The 6,617-nt window shown below is 42.0% G+C and overlaps 1 long non-coding RNA gene across 2 annotated transcripts; it reads right to left on the reverse strand.

The window, feature by feature from the left end:
• Positions 1-1,767: 1,767 nt before the first annotated feature.
• LOC119303411 lies at positions 1,768-5,809 on the reverse strand. Of its 2 annotated transcripts, XR_005147908.1 has the most exons (5): positions 4,691-5,809; positions 3,615-3,725; positions 3,203-3,256; positions 2,536-2,611; positions 1,768-2,021 (listed from the first exon to the last, which is right to left on the reverse strand). It is a non-coding gene; the product is annotated as an uncharacterized LOC119303411 (long non-coding RNA). The 2 variants fall into 2 exon arrangements; XR_005147907.1 differs by lacking the exon at positions 4,691-5,809 and having other exon boundaries at positions 3,615-4,681.
• Positions 5,810-6,617: the final 808 nt, after the last annotated feature.

The following is a 6,617-nucleotide window of genomic DNA, read 5'->3' on the forward strand; positions in this document are numbered from 1 at the left end:
TGCAAGTGGGAGACTGAAGGAAATATGCCCTAGAGGCAATAATAAAGTTATTATTTATTTCCTTATAATCATGATAAATGTTTATTATTCATGCTAGAATTGTATTTACCGGAAACATAATACATGTGTGAATACATAGACAAACAAAGTGTCACTAGTATGCCTCTACTTGACTAGCTCGTTAATCAAAGATGGTTATGTTTCCTAACCATGAACAATGAGTTGTTATTTGATTAACGAGGTCACATCATTAGTAGAATGATCTGATTGACATGACCCATTCCATTAGCTTAGCACCCGATCGTTTAGTATGTTGCTATTGCTTTCTTCATGACTTATACATGTTCCTATGACTATGAGATTATGCAACTCCCGTTTACCGGAGGAACACTTTGGGTACTACCAAACGTCACAACGTAACTGGGTGATTATAAAGGAGTACTACAGGTGTCTCCAATGGTCGATGTTGGGTTGGCGTATTTCGAGATTAGGATTTGTCACTCCGATTGTCGGAGAGGTATCTCTGGGCCCTCTCGGTAATACACATCACATAAAGCCTTGCAAGCATTACAACTAATATGTTAGTTGTGAGATGATGTATTACGGAACGAGTAAAGAGACTTGCCGGTAACGAGATTGAACTAGGTATTGGATACCGACGATCGAATTTCGGGCAAGTAACATACCGATGACAAAGGGAACAACGTATGTTGTTATGCGGTCTGACCGATAAAGATCTTCGTAGAATATGTAGGAGCCAATATGGGCATCCAGGTCCCGCTATTGGTTATTGACCAGAGACGTGTCTCGGTCATGTCTACATTGTTCTCGAACCCATAGGGTCCGCACGCTTAAGGTTACGATGACAGTTATATTATGAGTTTATGCATTTTGATGTACCGAAGGTTGTTCGGAGTCCCGGATGTGATCACGGACATGACGAGGAGTCTCGAAATGGTTGAGACATAAAGATTGATATATTGGAAGCCTATGTTTGGACATCGGAAGTGTTTCGGGTGAAATCGGGATTTTTACCGGGTTACCGGGAGGTTACCGGAACCCCCCGGGAGCCATATGGGCCATCATGGGCCTTAGTGGAAAGGAGAAAGGGGCAGCCCAAGGGGGCTGCACGCCTCCCCCCTTCCCCTAGTCCTATTAGGACTAGGAGAGGTGGCCGGCCACCCCTCTCCCTCTTTCCCCCTTGGGAATCCTAGTTGGAATAGGATTGGGGGGGAGTCCTACTCCCGGTAGGAGTAGGACTCCTCCTGCGCCTCTCTCTCTTGGCCGGCGCCCCCTCCCCCCTTGGCTCCTTTATATACTGAGGTAGAGGCACCCCAAAGACACACAAGTTGACACAAGTTGATCCACGTGATCTATTCCTTAGCCGTGTGCGGTGCCCCCTGCCACCATATTCCTCGATAATACTGTAGCGGAGTTTAGGCGAAGCCCTGCTGCTGTAGTTCATCAAGATCGTCACCACGCCGTCGTGCTGACGAAACTCTTCCCCGACACTTTGCTGGATCGGAGTCCGGGGATCGTCATCGAGCTGAACGTGTGCTCGAACTCGGAGGTGCCATAGTTTCGGTGCTTGATCGGTTGGATCGAGAAGACATACGACTACTTCCTCTACGTCGTGTCATCGCTTCCGCAGTCGGTCTGCGTTGGGTACGTAGACAATACTCTCCCCTCGTTGCTATGCATCACATGATCTTGCGTGTGCGTAGGGAAATTTTTGAAATTACTACGAAACCCAACAATGTTCTCTTTAATTTACAAGGCTACAAGTTACACTCAAAGTGAATACGACTCAATTGTATGAGAAAGGGGGCACCTGACCCACCCAAAGAGTTATATGTGTCCTAGTAGAAACTTCTAAACACAAACATCATCTGCATAGTTTGCACTCCATAGTACTAAACAAGATTGACTTGTTGAAGGCTGGAGCAGAGCACCTGAATCTGGCTTAGAATGCACGTTCCGTCTGAGCACTGGTGGGCTAATCCTTCCACAAGTGCAATCACCTGAACATATATTTGTTCAGGCTATTAAAGACATAAAAGAAGAACACAACTGGCAAGGACTCGAGAGCTATAAAACCTTCTTTTTGCCAACATACATTACTTGAAAGGAAAGCAATGGCGCTTCGGTTATCAAGAATGAGACGAGGAAGCGAGTAAAAAGGAAGAACATAACCTATCACAATTTTAAAAATAATACTACGTGTTCTTTGGTGGAAACCATTTGCACAATGTTGGCAAATGACTATGAGCAATAACATTGATATGTAAATATCGTATAATTCAGCCCAACTAAAAGGCATTGTCTTGTAGAAGTATATATTGTCTAATTATTGGATTATATGTGATATTGACGGAACCACAAATGATAGGTTGTGTGTGTGAAATGGTCAAAATTCAGATTGTATGACCAAGCAATTTTTTAGTACTAGTTTCTAAGCCTTAAAGATGACACTAATGCAGAGTTATTACTAAAGAATTTAAATATTGTTGGAAGTTTGAGATTCGGAATTTATACCTGTACAATACAGAACTACATCAGCAGGGTGAGAGGTCAACAAGGAACCAATATAGAATTCAGCTCCTCCAATTTCCTAGACGAACGTATATGGAATACAAGAGAGTAGTTATAACTACATAACCATGGAATTAAGGAAATGATACAGAGATTGCTAGAAGCAAACTACGGATCCCTCATTAGAATATCATCAGAAGGTAAGCAATTTAGCTCCTCTAGCATTATATCCTTCATTGTGATAGCTCTCACCTTATTGTTGTTGGCCCTAGCTTAGAATGTTGTTGACACTTACTCAAACCAGAAAGCTGATTTCTTCAAAAAAACTAATTTGCAGGCAATTGAGTGTGTGTTTCAAGGAGCCTTTGTTGCTGCGTGTGTACTGTATGAGCACCTAGGTGCATGTTATTATTGTTACATGGTTCTCGTACCTGCAAATGCTAATGGGCCCCGCTCATTACAATTGGTCATGGGAACCTTACGAACTGACAACGTGCTATTAAATTAGCTAGAAGTCATTTGCAACCAATGCTATGAGATAAACTGATCAAAATAAGATAGAGCATAGATGATTAACAGCACTTGCATACTGGAAGTGGCGAGAAGTAAAACATATCTTGGAATAGGAAATGAGACTGGAAATTAGGTAACAAATAAGAAAACAACTTACATGCTATCGGCACATGTAATGCTCTGTATTATCTCATTTCACTCCCGAAGCTAGCTGCAGAACAAGGAAAAAAAATAGAGAAAAGTAGAAGGATGAGCACTGCAGTCTATATCATGACACATATAGTCTAAACCTCAGATTAGGTTGCCCAAACATAATCTGAACTTTCGTTTGTCGCATATAGTTGAAAATATGCAAATGAGGAGTGTAGACTTTACAAAAGTATTGTCCTCACTAAAATAAACGGTTATATGAAATAAATCAGTAAGATTTAATAGTACTCCTTTTCTTTCTAACCATAACCATGTTTAGCTGAAAGGTCTATGCTAACAATATAAGCATTAATTTAGAGAATAGCCGAATGGCCATGCGTTGTAGCAGTTTAAAAAGCATATTACTGTAGCATGTCAACCTGCACACGCTGCCCAGCTTGCTATAGTTGGTCCACGACATGCCCTTGGCTCTACTGTGTATCAATCTGAGCTTTACCTCAACACCACAAACAGACATGCTCATGTTCAGCCTACAACAATTAAATTTTGGAATTAAGAAATGCGACATTTTAGGGAAAAATATCATAGCCTACCAAACATAAACTACAATGTATCATATCAACATCATCTGCCTTCCAGAAGCATTTAAAAGCAACTCAAATTGAATTTTGGTGTTGGATCTGATTACCTGAGATCATATGCAACGACATGGTACGTAATCAAGAAAGATGGCAATGTAAAATAAATTATTATTGAATCTGACTTGAGATAGTAGACTAACTTAGTGGCATTTCATCAAGGACTATCATTAATCACAGAGTTCATTATCACAAAAAAGAGGGCCAATTGTCTATTAGAATGCACATGGGAGAATATATTGAAGCAGAAATAGAATATAGGGCTGCATGTCTCAGTAAAAAATATAATGTTGAAACAATATATAAATTATGAACTTATCATAATGTAGAAAATATGGAACATAGCATTACATGAGGTATTTTCATGGAGAAAAATGGGTACCCATGTGATAATTCTAACTGACACGATACTTTGAAATTTCTGTCATATACTTATTGACATGAGCGTGGGAATTAGAGCATGTAAATGTGGTGAACCACAAATGATAGGTTGTCTATGTGAAATGCTAAAATTTCAGATTGTATGACCAAAAAAGTTTATATGTTGAAACCGGAAGCACGGCTTCTGGTTTATATGCTGTAGACACTGAACTTTGTATCTACTACCCCTAACAAAGTTGCATCCTTTGTATCTACGATCCAGAAAAAAATAGCTTCCTTTCTGAGTAGAAAAAAGCATAAATTCTTCCAATTCCATGAGCCAGGGTAGCTGCACTCTTCCAATTTGTCTCTACAAAACTGTTCCAGCTGGAGCAGGCCACCATATCAAAAATGGATTTAGAAGAGTGGCAATACAATCAGTGTAGAGCAGAACAACACACAAGTCAACATTTGGTGGAGAGGGGAAGGGACCATACCATGAAAACCAGAGGGAGGCCAAGGTCCGGTGTCTCGTCGAGGCATCGGTCCAGCAGCTCGTCAAGGCGGAGGTCTTGCGGCTCGGCCACGACGTCCCAGTACAAATTGCCTCTGTCTCCGCCACCGGCGTCCTGGGCGGCGCGACCACCAGAGCCAGCAAAATTCATGTGATAGTTCATATGCTAGAAAATTCTAAAAAAATAGAAGAAACGATTATGGAGAAACATCGAACAACAATATGAAATTTTAAAGCACACCACCGACTAAAATTGCCTCTTCAAGTTTCCTGGTACAAGCCTAAAATTATCACAGGAAGATAATAATGGTGAGTGTGTGCATCTTTTTCTGCTTTCAAGCTTGGTGGTGTTTTTCTAAGCCTGCTTCCAATTTCTACATGCTAAACAGTCCGATCAAGTAACTGAACTGTCCTAATTCCTTAGCATAGTGGGCCAGTTCGCTTAGATGATCAGACAACACATCCTGGATACCAGTAAAGATCTTAAGTGCCTTTTGTGTGTTCAGTTGATCTATGGATGCGGTGAGGTTACTGTAGATGATATCCAACTTTGAAGGAAGGTCAGCTCTAAAAGGGTTCACCATCGGCCTATATGCAACACCTAGCTTTATCTCCTCCTGCTATTTCTGAATACAGTGTTATTTCTGAATACAGTGTAGTACTATCACGGCTACAGTTTACCAATTCTGGTCACAGAGCACAAGCTAGGTGTGTAAATAATGCATTGAGATATTTTTCGAACTAACAGGAAGTGCTACTGTGGGGATGGAAAATGAGGTAGAAACTGAACCTGCTTTTAACTGCTGGTCAATAGTGAACTCTTTCTCCTTCAGGTTATGGCATAAACTTGAAAGCCTGGAACAAATGGCCTACTTTCTAGAAACAGAGAAACACAATAAGGGGATATAGGAGTGATAAAAGGTAAACGCCCAACACCAGCGAACATTTTGTACAAACTCGTTGTATAATCAGTACCACTGATAGTTCATCCTTAGATCCTAAACCTTCTGGAAAAACTCAAATTCCAGAGAAGAATGTTGTATCTGGGTAAATATTTATGATGGAATTCCTATTAAATGTTGCTCTGCTCCAGTAAAGCTAATGGTAGCTACACCAGATCATCATGCACTGAAATGACCTCTCTGAGGTATAAATTATACGGTGCCACGGAAAGAAATGAATGCAGCAGCTAGCTAGAAAGAAAGTGAGCAAAACACTATACATGCACTAAAAGGACTTTATGTGAGGGAGAATATTACTTACTTGTGTATGTGAGATTTAGGAATGCAACACCGATGCTTGTGATCCTTGCCAGCTCACCTAAAATTGAAGTAGGCTGCCCAAAATAAAAGTGGGAAAGTCAACATACATATAATCAAGACCATAGTTGTCCTGCCCAAGTGAGACTTAACAAAAATCCCAGCCAATTCATGAAACAAGGACAAGATCTTTACATGTACACCGATTTTGCAATCACAAGCATGAACTTCTCTTGTGTGCAAGCTTCATATCTCAGGCAATACCATCAATTTTGGAAATTATTAAACTATTTTGCCCTCTTTGGAATCTGGACACAACCACATCTTTCTCCCTCGTGCTTCACCAGTCCATCCAATTGACGGTTCATTAGAACTCTAAGGTAGCTAGTCTGTAGATTAGGAATAGTTGAGCTTTAGAACACAAGGCAAACTTACTTGCTTGAGGACCGGGGGCGGCGGGGCGGAGGCCAAGCTAAGTGGGAGCGCGACGGGCGGCTCCGGCGGCGGGCGGATCCAGGGGTGGGGCGGCTCCGACGGCGACCTGCGGCGAAGGGCGACCCGCAGCGGCCCCGGCTATAGCGGCGACCCGCGGCGGCTCCCGCGGGCGGCGGCTGCAGCGGCGAGCGGCTCCCGCGGCTGCTCGGGCTGCGG

Source organism: Triticum dicoccoides, chromosome 1B (assembly GCF_002162155.2).
Source record: "Triticum dicoccoides isolate Atlit2015 ecotype Zavitan chromosome 1B, WEW_v2.0, whole genome shotgun sequence".
NCBI classification, from domain to species: domain Eukaryota; kingdom Viridiplantae; phylum Streptophyta; class Magnoliopsida; order Poales; family Poaceae; genus Triticum; species Triticum dicoccoides.